Source organism: Pinus tabuliformis, chromosome 2_2 (assembly GCF_031772625.1).
Source record: "Pinus tabuliformis cultivar Carrire ecotype Pingquan chromosome 2_2, CPIR1, whole genome shotgun sequence".
Classification (NCBI taxonomy): Eukaryota; Viridiplantae; Streptophyta; class Pinopsida; order Pinales; family Pinaceae; genus Pinus; species Pinus tabuliformis.
In genome coordinates this window covers 1,243,856,090-1,243,884,020 of record NC_142300.1, presented here as the reverse complement: position 1 = coordinate 1,243,884,020, position 27,931 = coordinate 1,243,856,090, and the positions used below count along the sequence as shown (strand labels likewise).

The 27,931-nt window shown below is 36.7% G+C and overlaps 1 long non-coding RNA gene across 1 annotated transcript in view; it reads left to right on the top strand.

Moving 5' to 3' along the window:
- LOC149198002 (uncharacterized) overlaps positions 1–23,511 on the top strand; it is a 32,932-nt gene extending 9,421 nt beyond the window's left edge. Inside the window, exon 2 of the long non-coding RNA XR_016254249.1 lies at positions 23,274–23,511. This is a non-coding gene — a long non-coding RNA (uncharacterized LOC149198002). The remainder of the gene's footprint in view (positions 1–23,273) is intronic.
- Positions 23,512–27,931: the final 4,420 nt, after the last annotated feature.

Here is a 27,931-nt window from a genome sequence, read left to right as displayed (position 1 = left end):
CGTCCTGGAAGGTTTCTATAATCTTCTGCAATCTCTCCTTCTTTAGCATCCATACAGGCCCAGTGGCTAGCAGTCCCGAGACCTCTGCGATTATGTCATCGGTGACTGCTATGCGTCTCCCCCTCACTGTGGAGTGATCCTCTTGCAAGTTCTGCAAGAATTCAATTGCCACAGTCTCGTTAGACTCCTGCAAGCGGTTGAAATAAGTTAGCCACCCGGCTCTTGCCAGGATTTCCCGTGCGGCATCAGAGACTGTTAACACCAGCGGTTCTCTCCGAATCGATCTCCCTCCCATGTTTATGGTTTTGCTGTGAAATCTCAGAATTTTGACAATGGAACGGCAGTTGTTCACGCTGTTAGAAACACAGAGAGGCTAACGGATGCGAGAATCGCTCAAAATCTAATGCTGCAAGATATACAATGGAAATGGCTTAGGAACAACAAGTCATGCAAAAAAATAAAAAATAGTATACCGTTGAGCCGTGCTATTCCCAGGTATGCAGTTCCCCGAATAGCGGTCTGACATGTCATCCAAGGAATGATGAGGTTAACCTCCCCCCCTGCAATGTGATAGGCCGTCCCGGCCGTCAAATAAAGGAGCAGCGTGCCGGTCTGTTCTGAAGTAGAGTCATAAAGGAATACTGTATGGCAATATGCCATGTTTACATAGGTAGCAGATAACCGAAATCGAGGCGTCAAGTTGGATCGCTTAATACGTAAGAGACTGTTGTGATATGATGCGAGGCTGGGAGGATAGGACATCTGCCGTACATTCCGAGTCTCATACGGTTATTGTCAACTGCTCTGCCATGATTGGTGATAATAGATTTACATGCGTTGTATGGTTTAGAAAATAATATGCATTCATCTTATGTGATTGATTACTAAGGCATAAGAAACAGAAGGGTGGTAATAACTACCTATTGGTGTAAATAATGTGACTTCAATACCATTAACAGTGCTCTGTTGCTGACAGGTGTCCATAACTTTGGCAGAGTTGTTTATTTCGCCCATGGAACCATGATTCTTTGTGTATGCTTAGGAAGTGCTGTGTGATGTCAAATGTTAGTCCACTATGCTGGCTTGGTGACCAGTTAGCCATAATGCCATTCACGAGGAAGGAGTGAAAGGTGGGCAAGCCGGCTCATGATGAGACCTCCTGTTCCAAGAGTTCTTTATTTGATATACCTTTTGGACCATATCCCTGGTGTGGTGGCCATAGTGGGAATGCCACTTCACTTTCTCCCTCATGATCATGGTAGGCTGGCTCTTGGTGAGACCCCCTATCCTGCATTTGACAACTTTATATAGACAAGTCACTTTGCTTTTTTTTTTTCTTTTTTTTCATAAAGTACTATCCCATTTATACACAAAGGGTGGTTCAACACTCCTTAAGCGTGGGAATGGTGGAAGAAGTCTTAACATCTCAATAAGAAGATATAAACCCTTTGCTCTTATTCCTGAATAATAATCAAAGATGATTTAAAAGGAACCAACATGATAAAGATAACCAATCAGAGCAGAGTTAGTGAAGCAATGACAGTAAAAGATAATAGGTAAGTGTGTCCTTCCCTCTGTCCTTTTACCAATTCAGAGCAATTTCTTATAAAAATAACGATTTTATAATTCACCTGATTTCAGTATGTTGTGATTTTGTATCCATTGCATAAGTGCATAGCTGTATTCCAAAAGACTTGAAAGAATAGGAACAATAAGCATCCTTAATTTAAAACAGCAAGGGGAACAAGCATAAGTAAAAGGAATACGAGGATGTTGCTGCTTCAAAGAGGAAGAGCAAAAGAATACAAGTGGTGTTCCTTTTAGAAAAAGGAACAACAAAGATCAGAAACATTGTTCCTTTGGAAAAGGAACAGCAAAACACACAAATGCTGTTCCTTCGGAAAAGGAACAACAAAAATCGAAAATGTTGTTCATTCGGAAAAGGAACAACTAGACGCACAAGTGCCGTTCCTTTGGAAAAGGAACAGCAAAAATCAAAACCGTTGTTCCTTTGGAAAAGGAACAGCGAAACACACAAATGCCGTTCCTTTTCCAAAGGAACAACAAAAATAAAAAATGATGTTCCTTTGGAAAAGGAATAGCAAGACATCCAAGTGTCGTTCCTTTGGAAAAAGAACAACAAAATCGAAAATGTTGTTCCTTTGGAAAAGGAACAACAAGGCACACAAATGCCGTTCATTTTGGAAAAGGAACATGTTATGAAACCAGCTCAAGAAAAGATAAATCAACGCCTTAGAATTCAGCCTCTTCGAGGGGGCAACCTCCTTTACATTACATAAATGAACAATTCTTGGATGATTCAAATGACAAAACCTCCTTTCTATATATAGGAGTCTAAGGAGTCACAATATAATCCAGCCGACCTAACAATAATAATATAAAGCCACAAAAATAACAATAGAGGGATTCTATGGGGCACAATAATAACAATATGGGGGCAATAGGGGCACAACAATATTAATAAGGGGTATAACTACAATAGTAATGGGGTAATCACTAGTATTATAGGGACCCAACATGCCCCTCTCCTTCAAAAAAAGTGTTGTCCTCAACACTTGAGTAGTTCTGGATACTTCTGCATAAAATTCTCATCCTCCCATGTGGAATCTTCAGCGGATAAGTTTTTCCACTTGATAAGATACTCTGAAATTGATCGATTTCGTAGCTGTCGAGTTCTTGTTTCTGTGACTGCTTCCGGTTCCAATATAATTTTTCTTTCCTCGTCAAGTTCTGGCAATATTGTTTGAACTGGGAGCTTGTCGCCTATAACCTTCTTTAAACATGAAACATGGAAAACTGGGTGCAATCAAGAAGCTGCAGGAAGCTCCAATTTGTATGCCATAGTACCAATCTTTTGCAACACCTTGTACGGAACATAATACTTTGGTGATAATTTATTATCCTTCTTAGCTTGCTTGAGGGACATTTGCTTATATGGTTGTAGCCGTAGGAATACCCAATCACCTACGTCAAAACTTCTTTCACTGCGATGTTGATTTGCCTGTTGTTTCATTCTATTCTGTGCCAACACGAGGTTATCCTTTAAGAGTTGGAGGACTTGTTGTTGATGTTTGATGTGATGTTCCACTGCCTGAACCTTATAATTTTCTCTTAAATATGATGTGATGGATGGTGGTTGATACCCATAAAGTGCCATAAATGGGGTCATTTTTGTTGCTGTATGGAAGGAAGTGTTATACCACCATTCAACCAGAGGCAACCATTTGACCCATTGTGTCTGTTTATCAGATACAAAGCAACGAAGATATCCTTCCAAATATTTGTTTACTATCTCAGTTTGCCCATCAGATTGAGGATGATAAGATGAGCTATGAGCTAACTGAGTACCAAGACAAGAAAATAATTCTGTCCAAAAATTTCCAGTGAAAATGGGATCTCTGTCACTTACAATAATCTTTGGGTTTCCATGTAGCTTTTGAATTGTTTCCATAAATGCAGTAGAAACTGTACTGGCTTTAAATGGATGTGATAATGCACAAAAGTATGCATACTTGGTAATTCTGTCAACTACCACCATGATGAAACTCTTTCCCTCAGACTTGGGTAAACCTGTGATAAAATCCATTGAAACCTCCTCCCAACGTTGGCTTGGAATGGATAAAGGTTGTAATAGACCCGGTGTCTTAATTGTTTCAACCTTATTTTGTTGGCAAACCAAACATTCTGCCACAAACTTTTGAATATCTGATTTAAGGCCATCCCAAAAAAATTCCTTCTTAACCCTGTGGTAAGTTTTTAAAAATCCTGAGTGCCCTCCTAAGGGAGAAGTGTGCAATTCCATAAAAATCTTTTGTTTTAGCTGGGAATTCTTACAGAGGTATAAGCGATCTTTGTACCATAATGAATCATTTTTCCAGCTAAATGTATCAGACGTATTGGAATCTTGTTGTAACTTTCGAATAAGTGCCCACACTTCTTCGTCATTCTTCCATTCCTCCCTTGCTTCGTTTATCCAATCTGGTTGGATAATAGAAATGGCGCACAACAATGCTTCCACATCCTCATCCTTTCTTGAGAGTGCATCTGCCACCACATTTTGCTTCCCTTTTTTGTAGATGATTTCAAAGTCATAACCAACATCTTTGTGACCCACTTTTGTTGCTCTTCAGAGGATAATCTTTGTTCTAAAAAGTATTTAAGGCTATCATGATCCGTTTTTACCTTGAAGTGTCTTCCCATTAGGTAGGGTCGCCATTTCTTAAGTGCATGGAGTATTGTCAACATTTTCTTCTCATAAATAGCTTTGCTTAAAAACTTTCCCTTGATTGGACGACTTTCAAAAACAATAGGTCTTTCATCTTGCATTAGAACAACACCAATTCCATTTCCTGAAGCATCACATTCCACAATAAAGGTTTTTGTGAAGTCCGGTGTAGCTAAGACCGGTGCTTGGCACATTGCCTCTTTAAGATGTTCAAAGGCCTTTGTTGCTTCCGGAGTCCATGAAAATGCATCTTTCTTCAATAATGTTGTTAGAGGTGCTACTATTCTCCCATAATTCTTAACAAACTTGCGATAATACCCTGTCAACCCGAGAAATCCTCGCAGATGCTTTATGGATGTGGGGATTTTCCATTCCTTAATGGCTTTAATTTTGCTAGGGTCTACCTTAACTCCTTCATGAGATACAATATGACCCAGATATTCCACCTCCTGGACTCCAAAAAAACATTTGGATCTTTTTGCATATAATTGTTTCTCCTCCAATAGTTGTAGTACCTTGTCAACATGTTCAACATTATCCTTCCAAGACTTGTTGTAGATTAGTATATCATCAAAAAATACTAACACAAATTTTCTAAGGAATGGTTTGAAAATTGAATTCATCAAACCTTGAAATGTTGAAGGTGCATTGGTAAGGCCAAAAGGCATGACCAAAAATTCATAATGACCCTCATGAGTTCTAAATGTTGTTTTCGGAATGTCTTCAGTCTTCATTCTAATTTGATGATATCCTAAACAAAGATCCAACTTGGTGAAGTAAATTGATCCATGTAATTCATCCAGTAATTCATCAATGACAGGAATGGGGAACTTATATTTAATAGTGAGCTTGTTGAGCTCCCTATAATCCGAACACATGCGCCATGATCCATCCTTCTTGTGCACCAATACTACTGGAGCAGAGAAAGAACTTTGACTCGGTTGAATTTTACCAGCCTCTAGCATTTCTGCAACCATACGTTCAATTTCACTCTTTTGGACATAGGGATATCTGTACGGCCTGATGTTTGGAGGAACACTTCCTGGAATCAGATGAATAGCATGATCATGATCACACATAGGTGGGAGACCTTTGGGAGTCTCAAATACCTTGGAATGATTGTCTAGGACTTTTTGGAGATCTGGAGAAATAGATGATTCCAATGTGGAAACATCTAGTGAACATAATTGTGCAATTACATCTCTTTGCTCCTTTTTCAGAAGCTTTGTCATACCATTAGAGCTGATTATCTTTCCTGGTTTCCCTGTAATACCCCTTAATTCAAATTCCTTTCCTTCCGTAGAAAATTTGATGAAAAATTCTTGAAAATTAAAAGCTATTGTACCCAAGGATTGTAGCCATTGGACTCCTAGTACAACATCAGCACCTCCCATTGGAATGGAAAGCATTGGGCTAGTCAATACATATTCTCCCATGGATAGCTTGATATCATGGCACTTTCCAGAGCAACTTATTGTTCCTCCATTTGCAATCATCACTTGACACTCTGGTGTTGGATATAGGAAGCAATTCAATTCTTTTGCTACCTTACAATGAATAAAATTGTGGGTGCTTCCTGAATCAATCAATACTATTACCTTTTTCTTCTTGATTTGTCATTGTATCTTGATGGTTTGAGGAGTGGTAATTCCTGCCAATGCATTACAAGATATGGTCGGATTTATTTGTTCTCCATCTAGACTTTGTTCCTGGAGTATATCCTCTTCTTTTTATTTTTCTTGCTCCTTTTCTTCTTCCTCTTCACAACCTATGTAGAATAATTTCTTCTCAGCACACTTATGACCTTTAGTGTACTCGCTATCACAACTGTAACAAAGCCATTTTTCTCTTTTTTCTTTCAATTGTTGTGGTGTCAACCTTATAGGTTGTGGAAGACTAGGGGCAACAACACTTCCATCTTTATAGTTGTGAGTGGTATGCTTCCTGGTTGCCATAATTTTGCTTTCCATTTTTCTTGCTAACCCGAATGCCTTCTCTAATGAATCCAATTCCCAAAGGCGAACATCATGTTGGATATTATCCTTTAAAGACTCTATGAACACATCAATCCTATGCTCCTCTGGAATATCTTTTACCCTTATGTTCAATTTTTGGAACTCCTCAATGTGCTCCATTATTGAACCCTTTTGTTTGAGACTTATCAGTTGGCTAAAAAAAGTGTTGCTTTTTGTATCCTCATAATGTGCTATCAATTCTTCTGTAAAAATTGCCCAAGTGATAAATTGTTTACGAGAGCAAAGCCACTGATACCATACAAACTGATTTGGTTCCAAATATAAAGTTTCCATACGTACCTTTTGTGTGTTTTGCACATTATTGAGATCGAAGAATTGCTCCATCTGTAATATCCATGTGGCGGGATCCTTGCCATCAAACTTCCTCATATCGATTTTTGGAACATGGTGAGTCTTCGATCCAACATTAGAGTATATAGAATCATGATTAACATTTCTTTTGTTCTCATCATGAGTTTCCTTTAGTACCCTTTCACCCTTAGTGACAATTTCTTGTAGCAACTTACTCATATTTATCTTCAATTCTTCCATCTTATCATCCATGCCATCAATTTTAGCGTCCATGCCATTCACATTAGCTTCCATGCCATCCATCTTAGCTTCTACGCCTTTCTTTAAACAATCCATCTTAGCTTCTACAACTTTCTTTAAACCATCCATCTTAGCTTCTACATCTTTCTTTAAACCATCCATCTTAGATTCTGTTCCTTTTTGTGCAAGGGACAGTTGTTGCACTTGGTCTTGTAATTTTGATATATCATGTTGCATTTCTTCCTCTTCTTCATGAGTCATGCTAGAGCTTTCAGGTTTCTTACTAGGTGTTTGCATTTTCTTTCCTCGGGGCATCAGTTACCGATAATAATGCTCTACTATGCCCTTTGAAATCCTTCAAAATAAATTTTCAAACCAAGCTTAAGCAAAAATTTAAGAAAATCTACACACCTTTTTTCACTTTGTAGGAGCTTGATATTGCCTCTGATGTATCTCTGTACTTTCCAAGCATCTAGTTCTGAATTTTTGAGCTCTAGTAGCCCTCTATGTCCTCTTTCCAATGCCACAAGTCTCACCCAAATTGGATTCTCCAATGAAGAGTTATGTGAAATCTCCCACATTGACTTGCTTATAGACTAGTTCAGTAGAGTGAACTTGTACGACGTGCCACGAGTCATTGTTTCAACTTTTGGATTTGAAACATGCATAAAAGAAACTACAGTCCATCTTCTTTCTGTACCTTCTTACAAAATTTCAATCCGATACCCAGAGAGAAAGTTATGACGATTTTCCCTAGGTCACATGTTTTGAATGTAATTCAGGAGTCTGCAAAAAGACCAACTTCCTCAGAGCATATCTCCGCCAATATCGCGCGAAAAGATCTGAAATTTGAACCCAAGGTTCAACGCGATTTCTTCTCAAATGGGTTTTTTTTGCGACTTCTGAAACGTCATAGAAAAAACGTTATAGCGAAAATTCCACGATGACCTGTTTGGAGCAGCGAAACCTTAGAATCCAAAGCTCTGATACCAAATGTTATGAAACCAGCTCAAGAAAAGATAGATCAACGCCTTAGAATTCAGCCTCTTCGAGGGGGCAACCACCTTTACATTAAATAAATGAACAATTCTTGGATGATTCAAATGACAAAACCTCCTTTCTATATATAGGAGTCTAAGGAGTCACAATATAATCCAGCCGACCTAACAATAATAATATAAAGCCACAAAAATAACAATAGAGGGATTCTATGGGGCACAATAATAACAATATGGGGGAAATAGGGGCACAACAATATTAATAAGGGGTATAAATACAATAGTAATGGGGTAATCACTAGTATTATAGGGACCCAACAGAACAACAAAAAGCAAAAGTGTTGTTCCTTTGGAAAAGGAACAGAAAAAATCGAAAATTCTAAAGGAACAACAGAAAGAAAAAGTAAAGAAAAAGAACAAGTTTAAAGAAAAATGATGGTCGATCCAACAGGTGCTGTTCTTTTGAAAAAAGAACAGAAGAACGAAAAATGTTGTCCCTTTGAGAAAAGGAACAACAAAAATGATAACATCGTTGCTAGTTCGAAAAGTAACGACAAAGCATTTGATTCAAAAATATGTACAAAACTGTGAAAAGAGATAAATTACTTAATGAATCTCAGGTGAGGAAGACTTCTCTCCCTCCCCCAAAATTTCCATATCAGAGTCTTGGCGTAGCTGCTGGCAGAAGGACTCCCAAGTCAGTGGTTTGCAATAAAGGCGAACTCGGTGGCCATTTGCCTTGAAGGCATATCCAGAATCGTTAATAGTGATTAGAGCAAGAGTACCATTGTCATGTACCTTCTGGATTTCGTATGGTCCCAACCAACGAGTCTGGAGTTTCCCGGGAAAGTCCTGAAACCTGGAATCGTACAAAAGTGCCTAGTCTCCTTCGTGGAAGACTTTATTTTTAATGAGAGCATCATGCCATTTAGCTCGCTGTTGTTGGATAAGTGCAATATTTTGGAGTGCAGAGAGCCTGATTTCATCGAGCTCATTGATCTGTTGCAATCGATTAATCTGTGCCTCCGTTAAATCTAAGCCAACTTCCTGTGTTGTTCGCAGTGTTTGGATTTCGAATTCTATGGGAAAAATGGGTTGCTTGCCAAACACTAATTGATAAGGTGAGTAACCAGTGGTACTTCTCCATGTTGTTCTGTAAGCCCACAGTGCCTCTGGTAGTCTGGTAGCCCAATCACGTCTATGTGACGCGATTGTTTTTGTTAGGATTGCTTTTATTATTTTATTGTTGCTTTCTACCTGACCATTTGCCTATGGGTGGTATGGAGTAGTGATTTTGTTCTGGACATGATAGTTTTTTAATGTTGCAGGTATTTTGTTCCCAACAAACTGTGGTCCACCGTCTGTAATTATATCTCTTGGAAGGCCATAACGCACAAATATATGGAACAAGAACTGTATGATAGAATCTTCTGTAGCTCTCGGCAACACCTCTGCCTCAACCCATTTTGTGACATATTCTGTTGCCACCAAGATATATGTTTTCTGATTTGAGGGTGGGTTAATTGGTCCGACAAAATCAAGGGCCCATCATTCGAATGGTTCAATGACTAACTATGGGTTCAAGGGCATCTCATCGGACTGATGAGGGCGTCCTGCTCTCTGGCAACTATCACAAGCTTGGACGAATTTCTTTGCATCTTTGAAAATTGTAGGCCAATAGTACCCTGTTTGCAGGACCTTATGTCCAGTTCTATGATCGATGAAATGTCCGCCACATGGTCCATCATGGCAGGCTTTTAAAATGTCAAAGATTTCATCTTCTCGAACGCATCTTCTGATATGATTGTCTGCCCCTGTGTGAAACAGGTAGCCTCCAACCCACAAGAATTGAGCACTCTCCTGAACAATCTGTTTTCGCTCATTAGGGGTTAGATGTTTCGATAGTTTACCTACTGCTAGGTAATTGGAAACATCAGCATACCAGGGTGTTTGAACAGAAACAGCAAACAGATGCTCGTCCGGAAATTGATCTTCAACTACTGCTGCATCGATTGGCTTGGGCATTCTTGAGAGAAAATCAGCTACAGGATTTTCTTTTCCAGGTCGATCCTTGATTGTAATATCAAATTCCTGCAATAAAATTAACCATCTAGTTATTCTGCCATTTGTGATAGGCTTGTTTGCTAAATATTTGATGGCAGAATGATCTGTATACATGATAACAAGGTATCCAGTAATGTAATGTCTAAATTTATTGACAGCATGTATTACAGCTAAAAATTCTTTCTCAGTAACAGTATAATTTAATTCAGCAGGGGATAAATTTTTGTTAATATAATAAATTGCATATGGTTTTTTATCCTCTTCTTGCCCAAGGACTGCTCCAATAGCTATATCTGAGGCATCAGATGATATCTGAAATGGAAAATCCCAATTTGGTTCTCGAAGGACTAGGGCTGTGGACACAAGCTTCTTTAGATCCTGAAAAGCACATTCACATTTTTCTGTCCAAAGAAAATCAATGTTACCAGTTAGTGCGTACAGAGGTGCAACAATATGTGAAAAATGTTCTATAAACCTTCTGTAATAACCAGAAAATCCAAGAAAACTGCGTACCTCCGTTTGAGTGGTAGGGGTGGGAATAAGCAAAATTATTTGGATTTTGGCTGGGTCTACCTGAATGCCAGCTGTTGAAATATAGTGTCTGAGAATGAGTCCTTCAGTCATCAACATATAGAATTTTTCATGGCTTAAACAAAGCCTGGTAGCAATGCAGCGTTGTAGGACTTTTTCTAGTGTATCCAATGTTGGATCAAAATTGTCTCCATACGGTGTAAAGTCATCCATTTATACTTCAAGTCCTTCATTTATTAAATCTGCAAAAATGCTGAGGATAGCCCTTTGGAATGTGGCAGGAGCATTGCATAAGCCAAAAGGTAGAACTCTGTAGGGAAATGTTCCCCAAGGACAAGTAAAAGTGGTTTTGTCTTGGTCTTCAGGGGAAATTTGGATCTGATTGTATCCACTGAAGCCATCCAGGAAAGAAAATAATTTCTTTCCTGCCAAAGTGTCTAATACTTGGTCGATGAATGGGAGAGGGAAGTGGTCTTTTTGTGTTGCTTTATTTAGTTCTCTGTAGCCACACAAATTTTCCATTTCCCATTCTTTTTTGGTACCACCACAAGCGAAGAGACCCATTTACTATCGAAGATAGGATAGATGAAGTTGAAATCTAAACGTTTTTGAAGTTCAGCTTTTACCACATCTTTTAGATGAGGATTAAGTCTCCTCTGAGGCTGGCGAACAAGTCTTGCATCTTTTTCTATGTAAATGTGGTGGGTACATAATTGAGGGTCGATTCCTTTCATATCAGGATAGTCCCATGCAAATGCTTCTTTATATTTCCTCAACAGATGGATGAGCTTCGTTTCTTGTTCAGAGGTGAGGTTGGAATTAATGTTTAAGGTTTTTCCCGGTTCAAGTTCCACAATTTTACTATTTGCAACAGAGGTAACAGGTATCGTTTGATCATGTGTATCTTTAAGAGGATCTTCTTCTAATTCGTTATTGAATGCTGCCTCTATCATGTGACACTGTGTGCGAGATCTGGATTTAGTTTGACTAATAAATTTTATTAATGGCATCGTCCTATGTCTAATCTTTAAAATCAAGTGCCTCTTGTATAGTTAATGGAGATCTAATGTTGTCAGTAAGGTATGATACAGGGTGCTTATTAGTTTTGATCATTGTGACACTTGGCTGTGCTGGAGGATATAAGGCTAAGTTATTGATATTCGCTCCCCTTGTTATGGTCATATTGCCTTGTCGGTAGGCAATATAGGCATCGGCAGTTGCAAGCCAAGGTCTACCTAAAATTAATGGGTGTCCATCAAGTCGGCTTTTGGATTTATTACCAGAAAATCAGTCAGATATTCCCAAGAGTCAACAGATACCATGACATCATGTAGCGTGCCCTATGGCCTAACCACAGATTAGTCAGCCAGCTCTAACATGGTAGAGGTGGGTTCTACAAATGTAATTCCTAGCTTTTGGCAAGTAGTAGTTGTTAAGATGTTGATTGCAACTCCTAGATCAACTAAGGCATTAGGGAAGGTTTGACCATAAATTTGTACGATGACTATTGGATTTCCTGGGTCTTCGTATTTAATAGGCGTTTCTTTTCTTGATAATAAGTCAGATAGAGTGCCAACTACTTGAACTCTTGGATTTTTTGATGCATTCCTCCTTGGTTTCTTTACACACAATTCTTTGATAGTCTTTGCATATATCGAAATGTCTTGAATGGCTTGGAGGAATGGAATTTTTATGTACAAATTTTGTAATTCTCCCAGAATGTCAAAATCAGGATATTGTGTAGGTCGAGGTATGATTAATCGTTCTGGGAATGGGGGAGAGGATGTGGTTGTTTGGTTATGAGTTTGTTGTTTGTTTACATCCTCTTCTTGTGACAGATTTTCTCTGGGTAACTAATTTTCAACATGGGCTATCCTTTCTCCCTCGGTTTCAGTAATACGCCCAGATCTTAACTGAAGATCATTACACTCCCTCAAATCAGCTCCTATTTCTGATGTTTCTATTATTTGGACATATTGGACCGGTCTGTTATTTGGATTGGGGTTGGGTTGCGCTGGGAGTTGCGGTCTTAGATTAGACTGGAGATTTTGTTGTAGGGCTGGCAGTGTAGGCTGAGGGAGCGGCATGGTTCCTACTAGCTGATGCATCGGTCTTTGCCAGTTTGTCTGCCAGTCTGAACTTTGTGAAGTAGGCGGAGTCCATTGTGGTGGGTATGCGTTACTTTGCAAATATGGTGGAGTATAGGGAAAATTCAGCCAACCAGATGGGCTTACTTGATTCAGCCACGGGGTTGATGAAGGAAACGACTAAGGTGACCAATTTGGGGGCGGGGGTTGGGATTGACTTTGCCACATATTATATTGTTGAGAATTATACTGCGGAGACTAATAAGAAGAGGTCAGGTCCGAAAACATACCAGATTGTCGCGGCTGCCACTGACGGCGCTGGTTGAGGAAATATACCGATTCTGGCTCTTCTTTTGCTTCCTTATATACTGCTTTTAATCCGGGAAGTGAGGGACAGTGTTCCGTAAGGTGATCTTTTGTGCAAATGGCGCATGTTCGGACTGCATCTAGTGGACACTCCTTATGGCTATGTTTCTTCCCGCATCGGGGACAGAAGATTGCCAAATTCTGTTATGCCTCCATTTGCTTCTGCTTGGCCTGCATAACATCAAGTTGTGTAGTTACCATCCCTAGTATATCAGTTTTAAAATTTTCCAATAGATTTCCAATTTCTGCACGTGTTACTCCTTCTGTCAAAATTTTATTATCTCTTACAAATCGATCATGTTCTGTCGGTTTCAATCTTGTGCTGCCTCTCGAACTCTTGATACATAGGTCAATAATGTTAGCAAAATTTTCCTGATAAATATCTCCTTTTCCCATAATATTTAATGTTTTGATCCATTTTTCCTTCATGCCCCTAATTAATGTTGTTTTTAACACATTATCAGGTAAAGGTAGTGATGCATAAGGAGATCTTTGAAGATTATACTGAAAATGTTCCACATACTCCTCTAATGTTTCATTTGGTCTAGCTACCATCTGAAATATTTCATCCTTCAGTTGTCTAGACCTGCAATAGTCCTGATATTTCTTTAGAAAAGATTCTTTCATTTGATCCCAATTATTTATAACCCCGCCACCTAATCCCATAAACCATCTTAAGGCAACCCCTTTTAATGTAGAGGGAAATAATTTTAGTTTCTGGGGGTCGGTGGTGTAATCATATCTCCTACACAGCACATCGAACTCAAATAAAAATGCATCCGGATCTTCTGATGTAAGACCGTGGAATGTAGGGATATGTTGAAGAGGGATTGCTTTCATGGGCGCATTTGCTGCAGTATCCACTATGGGGTATTGCAATGTAGAGGGTTGGGTGTTTAGCTGGTTTTGAGCCATTTGGTCGAATATATGCCAATAGCCTTCTGGGATATTTAGGAGGGTATTCATAGGTTGAGAAGGAATGGCTTTAACAGGACTGGTTTTAATAACACTTCCTCTGTCTGGGATAATGAGAGTGCCTAATGTCTGAGGAGATTGAGTTTCTTCAACAATGATTTTTGCAGCACTTCCCTTGTATGGGCTAATGGCTTAGTTGTTCCAATAGGAGACCTTGGTTCCTCAGTTTCCCCTCTTTCTCCTTCTCTTTCACAAAGATTGCTGAAATTCCCTTCTTGCAATAGTTCTGGAGTAGAATTTTCAATTTCTTGAAAGTCCTGCTCTTCAGTTTGACTATGCACCTTATAAAAGGCTACAGATGGTGATCCTGTGGCCTGAAGGGAACTAGTAGGCTGTCTAGAAATAACTTTTCTGGGTCCTACTGAAGGCTGAGATTCTGCTTTCTTAATGATTTCGTCTATGAAGGTTGATCGGCCAAGGGTCACCGGCCCCTTAGCTTTTTCTGGCTTGGGTAGAGGTTTGGAATTCTTTTCCGACTTTTTCTACTTAGTCATGCACACCAATCAACCACTGGATTCTACCCAAACAAAACAATAGCAAATCTGTAGGAAAGCGGGCAGGGGAGCAGGGATGTTACATGCTCCACACGTAGGTTCTTACCTTCCGTTTTCAAAACCCAATTCTTCCCTAACAGGTTTGTACACTACTCTGAAAAAAGAACAAATGGCTACACTCTTTCCCCGGCAATGGCACCAAAATGTGGAGCTATAAAAAGGGTCTCTTTCACCTCTAATTACCTCACATTAGTTGTCAATCCAGGAACGTTTTGTTATTTCACAAAGTGTCTCAGTCTGAGGCTATCATTTGTCAGAGTAATGCTAGTAGTACAGTGTTAAAAAATACAAGAGTAAACGGATGCTTGTTTACAATAAACTACTTCAAAAGATTAAACTACTCATTCAGAAAAATAAGCAAGTTATCAGTCAAGGGTTCAGTAGCAGTAACTTGTCACTTTGTAAACTGATGGAACGAAGGTAAATCAGAGAAAAGATCGTGGATCTGGGAGCCAGGTAGTAAATGTTAGTGCTCACTACAACCCTGGATCATTCTTCACACCAAAATAACAAAGAACAGGAAATAGAACGGCAAGTAAGAAATGGAACAGCGAAATAAAAAATGGAATGGAAAATCTGAAATGGAACAACAAACCTGAAATAGAACAGCAAATCTGAAATAGAATAGCAAAAAGGGAACTATAACAGCAACTAAGTCTAGCCAGCAGTAACACCTTAGTCTACAAGATCAAATGCACGAATCGTGATCTACAGGAATTGAATGACAATCCTTCACTCTTAAGGACGAATTGAACAACACACCAAAATGGAACAACACTGATTAATGATAAATTATAGAACAGTACTTCAAAACCATATATGCACACGACACACCTTGATAGTAACCTGATCTCAGTAAACCATTTATCACTCTTAGTTATAAAAGATTACGACTGCATTTCAGAATGGAACAAAAATGTCTATAGATCCAAAATCGCAAAGAACATAATCACTAAGATGAATTCTGTAATACCAATGAATAAGTGCACGGAACAGAGGCTCTGTAATTGAACAACAACAATCTTCTGTAAAGACTGACAGTATTATATCAACACTTAGAAGAACAGTGATACGTTGCAGAGTCAATGTAATAGTTTTGTCTCAGTAAAGTAAACATAACAGAGCATGTGATGTAAACTACAAAACACATCAGATTACCAAATCACGCTAATAAGCAAACCACACATAAATCAAATGTAATAATACAGGAGCAAGTGTCCTCCAGAGCCGGGCCCTTAGCCTCCAGGGGTACACCGCTTGAAGTTATTCCAGACTCAGAGATGAAATAGTAACCAAGTTTGTATTAATGCATAAAGCGAAATTACAATAGATCAGTTCTTAACGAGACTCGATGATCAAAGTTTTTATCTTAAAGGAAATTACATAAAAACATAACCAACTCTCTCGAGCTAACAGTGTTGCCCCTTTTATAAGGGTGAAGGCGGAGATATCTAAGTGCATAAATAGATAAAACAACGATCCCTCGGGATCAAGGATCCTGAGGAATTCGCCGAACCGTTAGTCCTCAGTCATCTCTTTCCTTTCCTGTGCCGAGCTGATATCTCCACTTCCTTTCCAGGGCTGATTCGCTTTGATTTTCTTTGCCTTGTTTGCATACGGTCTCCCGTCAAAGGGACAACGGTTAACCCGTCCTTGTCCTTTCCTTTGGAACGGAAAATTCTCGTTTTTCCTCCTTCCTGCATAAGGAAATGACAATTGTCAGTGTTTTCATCTTGCATATTAATCTCACATGTTTGATTACAATTCCTTATCGTTTTCTGAGTTCATGATGCAAAAAGGTTTGTAAGTTCTAACGAAAAGATGCTGAAATAATTACCAAAAACATACCTTCTTTAGTACTCCACACCTGACAGTAACTCCCTTAGTTTTTTCTCCACTGCAGCCCTAATTGACCTATATCACAAGCTCACTTTCCATTAGAGAGCTCAAATCTTTGAGATCTTTCTCCCTGAAGATGCTGAGCATGCCAAGAAAAATCCTTCTTACCCAGCATCTATGTTCCCTGAAACAACCAAACATATAATTTCCCTCATTTTTTGCTTGTTAGGCTATCAATCAAACCAATGGGTAGATGAAGCTATCCTAGGTTATCTGTCTATCTTTTCTAAAGAAAATAAGCATGCCTTCATGTATAACTACAGTCAATTTTTGGATGAATCTATGCATGAGCAATTGATGAACCTCACTACTGAAGGAGTGTTTAAATACTCCTCTATTCTATTTCATATGTTTATTCTTCAGCAGGGAGACAGGTTTCCTATAGTTTTGCACAAGCAAGATGATCAACAAGAGAATCAAGCAGTTATTCACTGGACTTCATTGATTAGAAAGAGCTCAAGTGAGTTCAGATTCTCTAATTTCATAGACTATTTCGTTCACCCAGTTTCACAGCTCCTTAGCAGTCAGAGTGAACCAAAGATTAACTTAGAAATTAAAAGGATCCTACATCTTAGTGATCAAGTCAGAACAAGAGATTGGTATCTTTACCAAAACTACACAAAGATTCGAGTATATCGTTGCGAGTTGGCTCCATATAATTCGCAAAAATATGTTCCAATGATAATATTTTCTCTAGAATATATTAGGCAAATGATGAACATGGATGAGCTCCATTTCATTTTAGGGAAGAGGAGATCATAGTTTAAGATAAATGCACAGGTTGGATCATTCATCTGTAACACCAAATCAGTTGGTTTAGAGGCAGATGCTATTTTGAAATAGATCAGTTTCCAACCCAACTTTACCTGGTCCTATGATCATTTCAGCATTATTTCAGACTAAAGTGTGGAACTCAAAACCACTCCTTATAATCATACACCTAGGCTAGAGATTGAGAAGTTTAGAAATCAGGAACAACTGGAAGAGAATACTCTTCGAGAAGCAAAAGAACAGGTTTTAACTCCTTCTACTCTTCAAACTCATATTTCTCAAACTAAACATGACAAGAGGCCTAGGGAAGGATCATCATCATCAGCGATTGAAGAGAAGGAATCCATCCATTACTAGAAGAAATCAAGGATTGAAGCAAAGGGAAATACAAATACTACTACAACTCAAGGTGAGAAGGCGTCTATCATCATCAATTTGGATGATTCACAGATTTCTGTTGGGACAAAAGAACTTGTAATTACTACTTCTTCTTCTACTACTTCACAAAATTTTCTAGAAATTACTCAATCAACAGGAGCAAGTGAAATAGAGGAGTCAAATGTTTTCACTAACTTCCTTGAAATCAAGCAGAAGAATGAAGCTTTGAAAGCTAATGTTTATGCATAGTTTTGGAAGCAGACTTCCACATCACAGCACAAGTTGTTGACAACATTTGACAGTGAGAAGGGAAGAATGAAAATGGCCTTTCTGTAGGCTCAAGTCCCTTTTCCTAAAGGTTCTTCTGATTATAAGAAAATTGTATTTACATTTGATGCAAATCAGATACATCCAATTGATCAAATGGACATGCATAGGCAGTCTGGTGAGATGTTGTTCTCAACCATGACCAACACTATTATGGCATTGTCAAAGCTTAAAACTGCTCTATCAAATGTGCAGTCATAGTTGAAGATTGAGAAAATATCATCTTTAGCTAAAGACAACAGGGTTAATTCATTGGAGGACTTAGTAATTAAAATTGGATATGACCCTACTGATGTCAAAGTTGTTGAAGATATCATCAGGAAGAAGAACATAGACATTGAATTATTGAGAAAACAATTGAAACTACCTTCTACAGAAGACCCCAGACCAAGGAGATAACAGAGAATGAGAAACACAAGGAAGAAATACTCAAACTGATAATTGAGCAGAATGTACAGATTAAAACCATGGAGGAGCAGATTGAGAAATTGCTTAAGGAAAAAGAGAAATTGACTTAGTTAGTTATGGCTCACGTCACTGCTATTCCTATTACAGTGTCCAGAACAATAGGGGAATCATCATCGACAACACGAAATTTGAACAAACTCTCATAGGAGCTCACTCACCAGAAGCAAGAGAATGAAAGGCTTCATAAGAAATTTCAGAATCTGGAAGCTCAGAAAATAAAGAATGATATTTTGTATGTTGAGGAAATGCAGAAAACACATAGGTTGAACAAAAGAATTTAAGAGTTTTAGAGTCAATCATTGATGGCTCAGACCTTGGCCCAAGCCAAGGAAAGCATATGGGAAGATATCAGTCAGGCCATGACTGAAGTATAGCTTTCCATTCATATCAATTTTGAGTAGGAGGAACTCATAAACATATGTCAGGTAGCCATTGATTAAGTGAAGCAGCTACTCAAAGATAAACCAAGTGAGGTTGCAGACATGATCAAAGTTCTTAACTCAAAAACCAGGGTCGAATTGGAGCAGATTCAAATTCAGGACAAAACAGAAACCATCTTGGAAATCAAGAAGGTGTTGCAGAAGAAGAACTTGATGACTCAATTAGAGACCAAGTGTCAAACCTTGAAGACTTCGGTGCAGAGGTTTTATTTTAAATTTAATTTACTGAATTATAGAGGATTGTACAAAGGCATTACATAAATGATGAGCTTCTAGTGGATAGCATGCCTCCTACAATCGATTTGAATCAAATAGGAATTGTGGTAAGGAATTTTCTAATGTGATTTAAATAATAAGTATTCTTATTTTAAACATTGTTTTATATTATTTAAATAATTCATTTTTTTCTTAATGATTACTTGCAGGATAAAGTTCTCAGTTTAAAGTTTCCTGGAGCACCAATTTCTAGCCTAGATTCCGATGATCATTTATCTAATGATACATTTAACAAAAATATGTGCAGATGTGCCAACTCGGATGATGAGGAATTGATGAAAATAAGTAACATGACAAGAACAAGTTTAAAGATGCATAATTTGCTTAAATACAAGGGAAAGGTGGACTGCATAACCTATGAGAATGAATGTGATGGAGATGATGAATTTTCCTTGAGATTGAGATCAATTTACAACGACACATTTGATTGTCGAATATATTGTGCTTGGCCCAATGATCAACAAATGCCTAGAGTGTATGAGGTGTTTTAGTTTTAGGGATACAACTACATGATATGACTCTCCAATATTTATGGAGCGAATCTAAGCCTCTTTATTGTCAAAAAGTTCCATATGGGATCTAAACATAGAAACAATTCACAACAAACCACTAGGAGACTAATGCTATATTATGGTCCTTCATATTACAGTGTTGAATGGAGAAGGATAGCAAAATGTAAGCCTAGCATGTCAACATATGGTCTAAATTTGAATATGTATATGCATTGTCTCCAATTCGAAAGTGGAAAGAAATGAATATAGGTCATCTTATGTATATATATGTACGTGAATAAACACACAAAAATGTTGCAAGGTTATAAATAGTAGTAAGGGAAGGGACCCTACTATCAGAGCAAATTGTTAGTTTGTTGAGGTTATACATGATAAATATGGAGATATGGAAAGAGAGGTCGATAGATTGATAATGGTTGAGGCTACTATGGACCTTAGAATTAGGGATGAGTTATTGATTAATTACCCCTTCTTAAAACACACTCATGTGTGAAAGAAAAGGGAAGAACAATGTCTCCCTAAGGATGTTATTTAGGGTAGAAAAATGAGAGAACAATCAATGAGTGTGGATTGACACTTTATAAACTATGTTGTCAAAATTGAGTTTTATTTTAAATTATTTTATAAAAATGCTTCTCTATAAAATGGTGTTCCATTATTCAATTGATATATATATATATATATATATATATATATATATGTATATGTGTATGTATATGTTGGATTTATATTTTTATTTGTTTGGGCATATTTAATTATGTTTCTTTGAAATTGATACATTCATGATTTATCCATTTGTTGTCTAAAATTAAATAATGCTTGTGTTTGTTGATAGCTAGAAGATATTGATGATACACCTACTAATACCCAAGGTCAAACTGGGTTATTAAGATTTGGATGGAATTATCCAAACCATCCTTTAAACCATACCAAGGCAAGAAGAGCAAGATTGAAGATAACACTACGAGCTGATAAATTTGAAGAGTTGATGAGATGATGAGTCAAAATTGAGTTTTATTTTAAATTATTGTATAGAACAAATTGTCTATAAAATGATGTTCCATTATTCAATTGATATCTATCTATCTATCTATCTATCTATCTATATATATATATATATATATATGTATGTATGTATGTATGTATGTATGTATGTATGTATGATATTTTCATTTGTTAGGACATATTTCATTATATTTCTTTGAAATTGATACATTCATGATTTATCCAATTGTTGCCTAAAATCAAATAATGCTTTAGTTTGTTGATAGCTAGAAGATATTGATGATACACCTACTAATACCCAAGGTCAAATTAGGTTATTAATATTTGGACGGGATGATCCAAACCATCCTTTAAACCATACCAGGGAAAGAAGAGCAAGATTGAAGAGAACACTACCAACTGAGAAATTTGAAGAGTTGATGAGATGATGAGATTAGCATACATTGATGACATGCCACCTAGCTTTAATGGTGGTGGTCATAGTGAAAATGCTATGCATGAAGAAGGATTGAATGAAATGCTTACAAGTTTCTTTGGGGGTGGAAACAATGATGACGTTAACATTCATATGGATGTCAATGATAATAATGATAGCAGGGGCAATTACCACCAATGTAATCTTGATGATAACAATCTGAAAGACTCAATCAAGCAAGAAGCTAAGACACCCGTGTTCAGATCAGGTACAAGTAGAACCTCAAAAATTTCATGCACATTAATATTATTAGAAATCAAGTCACTATTTGGTTGGTGAGACAAAGGATTCACTACTCCATTGAAGTGAGTTGAAATCTATTTCTTACTTTGCATTATCAATGGGTGTACATAATTTGTAAAAAATCATCGACTTCGTTTATATTTATTTAATGGGATTTTAAAGACATATATTGTATATAAATAGTCCTATTATAGATTCACATATCAAACATGTTCATCATAAGTCAAAATTTCAATTGATTTAATCTTCGGCAATCTTACAGGGCACTAAAAATTAAATTATTCCCTAATGAGAATGTGTTGCCATCAACTTGCAGAGGAGCACATCAGTTGTTGGTTGAGTTGGGGGTTGAATATAAGTAATTAATTCATGTAAAAATACTTACATTTTATACAAAAATGAATATGAAGACAAGGTAGAATGTTATCGTACAGATGTACAAGGCCCTACGGTTCCAAATAAGGTTTTACATCACATGCCAATTATACCTAGACTTCAATGACTATTTCGTTGTAATTCACTTGCACAATTGATGGAATAGAATGAAAAGAACAAGAGTAAAGGTGGATTCATGTGAATTCAATCTGACTCCAAAGAAATGGAACAAATAGAGAAAACATGGCCAAGAAAATTCAAATATGAACCCCATAGTCACTAGGTTTGGTCTTGCAATTGATGGAGTTTGTTCATTCTCCTTCATGAGATCAAATTATAGTGTTTGTCCAATCGAATTGATGTATACAATATTCCCCCATGGATGAGTGTTAGAAAGGATCACCTTATGCTAACTCTCATCGTTCCAAGAAAACATCAAGTAAAAAAATGGACATTTATCTTGCACATTTTATTGATGAGATGCAAATGTTATGGAAAGGCATAAGAATGCATGACATATCATGTCCTCCATCAAATAGGCCGTTCATGTTGTATGGTGTGTTATGTTGGACTATTCATGATTTACCGGGACTTGATGTTTGTTCTAGTAAGATCAAATATTTACATATTTACACTCATAATGTATTTTCATCCCATCTTTCGTACTTACATTTATACTATTATTTTGATGTTATTAACATTACTTATTGAATTGTAGGGCTTAAAACAAAGGGGATATTTGCTTGTCCAAGATGTGAAGAACAATTTCAAGGGTGTTATTCTAAATATATACATAAATTTATTTATGCAAATAACATGGATTTTCTACCACCAGACCATAAGTTTAGAAATCACTAGAAGAATCAATTTCATGGAAAAGTTGAAAATAGAGGCCCTCCCTTGATTATCGGTCTAGGTTATTGGCTTAAGAAGTATGAATATGTTGAATCAAAATCTTAGGAGCATTTTTTTTATCAGCTAGATTCAATTGAAGAACCATAACAATTTGTAGTTAATATGCCAGAAGGAATGAAAAGGAAATCCATATTTTATGAGCTCCCTTAATGGAAGGATCTATTAATAAATCACCTATTAGATCCTATGCACATCTTCAAAAATTTCCCAGATTCTATATATTGACATATATCAGGAAAATAATAGGACACCTTGTATTCAAGGAGAGATGTTGCTCTTCCACGTATCAAATTTGATAGAAGAAATTTGTGGCCAAACAAGGAAAATGAAACATATGAAAAAACTCCATGTATTTTGAAAAAAAAAAGATCTAGACCAACTAAAAAAATTCATTCGTTCAATGAGGATACCTACTGGCTGTGGGTCATCAATGGAAAAAGATTTTACGGTTGATGGGCATCTGACATGATTTAAAAAACATAATTTTCATGATTTCGTGAAGGTATTATCATCATTTAACTTTTATGAGTAACATTGATTGAGTACAAAATATATTTTGATATGTTGTTGTGTGAGAAAAATTATTAATGACCTTTGAGAAATTTGTTTGATAGCATATCATGCCATTAGCAATTAGGATGGATTCATGACTTACCATTGAATTAAGAAATCCCATAAGTCAATTGTTAACATTTGTGTGGTATGTGGTATGAAATGTTTAGGTGTGAGAGACATAGATATATTATATTTCTTTTTAATTTTTGACTAAAGGTTCATACTAATTTGTTATTATTATATTAGGTGGGTGACCTCCAAAGAGATCAACAAATGTGAAGTGCCAAAAGGGAAGAAGAAAATTGCATAAATTGTATGTGTATTTGAGAAGGAGCTTCCTACAAGTTTAATGGACCTACAAGTCCATTTACTTATACACCTAGTTCATGACATTGAATTGGTGGGTTTCATATCAATAAGGTGGATACTTTTCTTTGAGAGTTATAATATGAAAACTCTAAAAATATATGTTTGATAACAGGCACATCCAAAGGGTTGCATGGTTGAAGGTATGTATTGAATGAAGCATTTTTCTTCCTATATGAATTCCTCAGTAAGTATTTTACACACCACACTTCTAGGATGAGGAACAAGAATTAGATATTATTGATGGAGAAAAACAACAATTTAATGGTGTTGAAGTAGAAATTAGTAAGTAAATTCATGATCAATGTGGTTGTTTTCCTTGCAATCATTAATTTACTCTATAATTTATTTGTCAAATATACAACATGACATTTGGAGATTGAAATAAACATGTTGACATGTAATAGGTTTAGATGAAAATGCTATATTTTACAAGTGCATTATGTACCACATAGAATGTGAACAAATGGATTGATTTATATCATAAAAAGATTGAAGTGTTAGAAGCAAGGAGACAATTTACGAAATCGAACCCAAGGATTACTCCACTTCCCACTAATATGCTTGGGGAATGGGGTAAAGATTGCACACTACAATGGGTTACTAAAAAAATTCAAAATCAAATAGAATATGCAGGTATAGATTCAAAAATAAAAGGCGATGAAATCAACATGTGCAGAGGATGTGAAAGAAAGGTACAATTGCAATTTTAAAAAATGTTCTTTCTTTACAATTTTCACACAATTAACTATTTTCATATTCATCATTATATTTGTTTTCACTGAAATAAATAGTCTTTAAAAATGAGGAAATATCCTACAATGTGGGCATATGGTTGACATTATCGTGTAGAAAGTGTAGATGTAAATATATGATCCTTTGATTGTGGCATCATGGTTGATTTAAAGCAATCCAGTTGAGCAAGCTCAAAAGATAAGAATATTATTGAAGGGAATCTACAATATGTTGGGAAAATCCAACAAATTATTGATTTGGATTACCGCTCTTTTAAATGTTGTATTTTTAAGTGTATATGGTATGAAGCATTTGAGAGGACACAAAGACATGATACCCATAGTGTATTATTTTCTATAGATTCCTCAAGGTTCCTACCAAAGGATAAGGAGTGTGTGTTTATAAAATTTTTATAACATAGGTCTAATATATGTATGCCATTCATGTGCATGTATTTTTCTATGAAGATATATTGGACTCGAAATGGATTTTTGTCATACATTATGATCCAAGATTAAGGCATGTATTTGATGATGCATTAGGGGATATTGAGAAGAACAATTATGGCCAAAAGAATGAGAGAGGAATTAGAGAACATCAAAGAAATTGACATCCATGATGATGTTGAAGATGGTTATGTTTAGGCACAAGAAGATGACAATGTAGAGTTAGATGGTGTTATAGACGAAAAAAAATATGGATGGTATAGAAAACGATGTTCCAAATAGATTTGGTAACAACAAATATGGGTTCTAGTAAATTTTAAATGATGATAAAGTTGATGTAGGTCAAGATGAGGATGATCATAATATTAGGTAATTGAAAGAACATATGAACATTGACAATGATATAATGGATGACATTGTTGTAGACAATAATGTTAACGAGAAAGACTTCTAAATTTTCAGAATTATTTGTAATCCATGTTTTAAAATGATGATTTATGTGGCCCAAACTTTGAAATGCTTCAGTATTATTTGTGTCAATACAAATTACCTATTGCAATATCCTTAAAGTGTTCAATATTTGGTATGAATTTTTGGCAGAAAAAATTAGGAATACTTGGATAAGAGTTATCATGGTTAGTGGTCATTTATTGGTTGATAATGGTTTATATGTGTTGGCATCTTATTGGTTAGACTCGCATTGAACTAGGATGAAGAGCCTATTGAATAACAATACATTAAGTACAAAATTGTTAAAAAATATAATTACATATACCGTATATGTAAAACAATGTAAATCCAAACCATTAAGGTACATGTATGAAAACGTTGTTCATTGATTTATATTATAAAACAAATTAAAATATTTCACTAAGCCTAAGAAAAAAGACAATACTTTCACACTCGATCCCAAGACTTTCTGCTCAACTTGATTCATCTCTGAAATACGACCTCTAGCAGCAAGACAATCTCATCAATAAATAAAAACACCACTAATATTCTCTCTGCTCCAGCAAAATAGTGGCCACAATACCACCATCAAATTTGAAAAACATAATCACCAGCAACTAAAATAAACTTCACATTCAACCATAACATCAAACCCTCACTACAAAATATAATTGTTGCATACTACAATTAGCAACATACAACACAATGATTATGTGCCAAAAGCATTAGAAGCACCTATCAAAACAAAAGTGAGAGTCATTGACAAAATATACTCAATTAGTATGAAGAAACTCTCCAAACCATCTCTGCTACAACAACCCCAAATCTGATCTGAATATTGATGCATTGCTTCGAGAATCTATTCCATTCGCTACCATTTACACTCACTCACTGAAGAAATTATTCTCGCGTATAGGTTTGAAGCATTCTACTACTTCTCTAATCTACCATAATCAATGAATACTCAACTCCAAAGTGAAGTATTTATAAAACATGAAGGGTGAAGTTGGTCTTTGGGCTGGGACCAAAGGTGCACAAACTAGACCAAATCAATCCACTAACATCACTACTTGTGAACTAAAGGTGTTCACATCATTGGAGGACCTTTTAAAACCATTCCCAACCTTTACAACCTATTCTAGAAGTCTCTTGGAATTTCCATACCAATTTTCATTCAGTTTGTACAAGGAATGCAAAGAATTTTTCATTAAAAACCTCAGTCGCATGCACAACATTGGCTAAAATCAATTGAATAATTCAGTCGCATTCACAGGCTTGTATCCCAGTGATTGGAGCCTTTCAGTCGCTTGTATAAAATTATCTCCATGCGACTGGGGCAAAGCATAAGGAAAAACCACAAGCCCTCAGCTCGGAACCTCTACCACCTATTGGATCCTCTTCTTCAACATTTGAACTCACCTCCAAACCTATACTAATCTCATTAACACCTTTGTAAGTATATAAAACAAGTATCCCAAGTGTCACTTCCAGGGTGAGTAAGAAGGTCAACAAATAAGGTTGGAAAGAGTGCCAAAAAGTCCTCCACTCTCCAACAAGAATTTTCACAAGATGCAACACCTCTAACTGACTTGAAACACATATGCAACATACTGTAGCACCTCAACAACATCCTCATCAGGCACAACACATTGCTGCAACAATTTAACCATCAGTTCTTGCACTAGGTTCTTGTACTAGTTCATGAACACCACTAGTACATGAACAACCGCCACCAATGTTTGAAGATCTACATACAAACCATGTCACAACCATCACATAGGATCATCATAAATGCCAACAGAAGACAAATCAAGGAAACACCTCCATGAACACCATGATGCCAACAAGCTACTTCAATGCCATTATCTGACTAAGAGTGTGACATCATATAGTTGACATCAATGTCAACACAACCATCTCAATGTCAAGTCAACCAGCTGCAATCATGCTACAATGAAGGAACTCAAACATAAGCTAGGCTAAACAAGGTTGAAATGAATTCCAACATGAGCTTGTTGCCATCATGAACCAATTCCAAGATCAACTAGCTAGAACCATGCACACTATAATTCCAACAATCTCCCCCTTTGGCATTGATGGCAACCACACAAAATCTCTAGACCATCATCCTCTATCACTTCCCCTTTGAAATCAATGAAAAAGGGACAACTCCATCTGAATAGGTAGCAAAAATGAAGTAAAAATACTAGAGCATCTGATTACTACATGGGTGAAAAGTAATGAACATCAATAAACATCCATGCATCTCCACATCAGTAGCAGCAACAAAAAATATACCAATCATAATCCAGCATAGCATACAAACCAACAACATCTAGCAACAAGCAACAATATGCCAACATAAGGAAACCATACACTCATCAATGAGAAACAACATATAATATGCATCAACATCCACATGAGGCAACCACACACAATCTCCACCACAACTACATAGTAACAACATCAATAGCCACCAACCATCTCCGTTGGGCGCAACCCAACTTGGCCATATTTTGGCAAGGAAGCCGAATTTTGGGGATAAAGCATGTAGTACAAAGTGCGAAGTGGACCATGCAACAAAGTAGCAGAGCACACAAGGACGGTGCAACAAACTCACTACACAGTATGGGGGCTTCACAGCGAAGCCCCTTCATTTTTGTAAAAACATTTAATATTGTATAAGTTTAAGGATTTTGGACAATAGTCCCTTGTATTTTCTAAACCATGGTATGTGATCCATGGTAATGTAGCGATGTAATCCGTCAATGTAATAATACATAGGGATGAATAAAAAAATAAGGAAATCAACATCATTATTAGGGAAAATCATGTATTGAATGCTTGAGTCTGTGTGATTGGGTTTGGTGGCGAAGGAAAGGCTTTACAGGTAAGTGCACAAAGGCC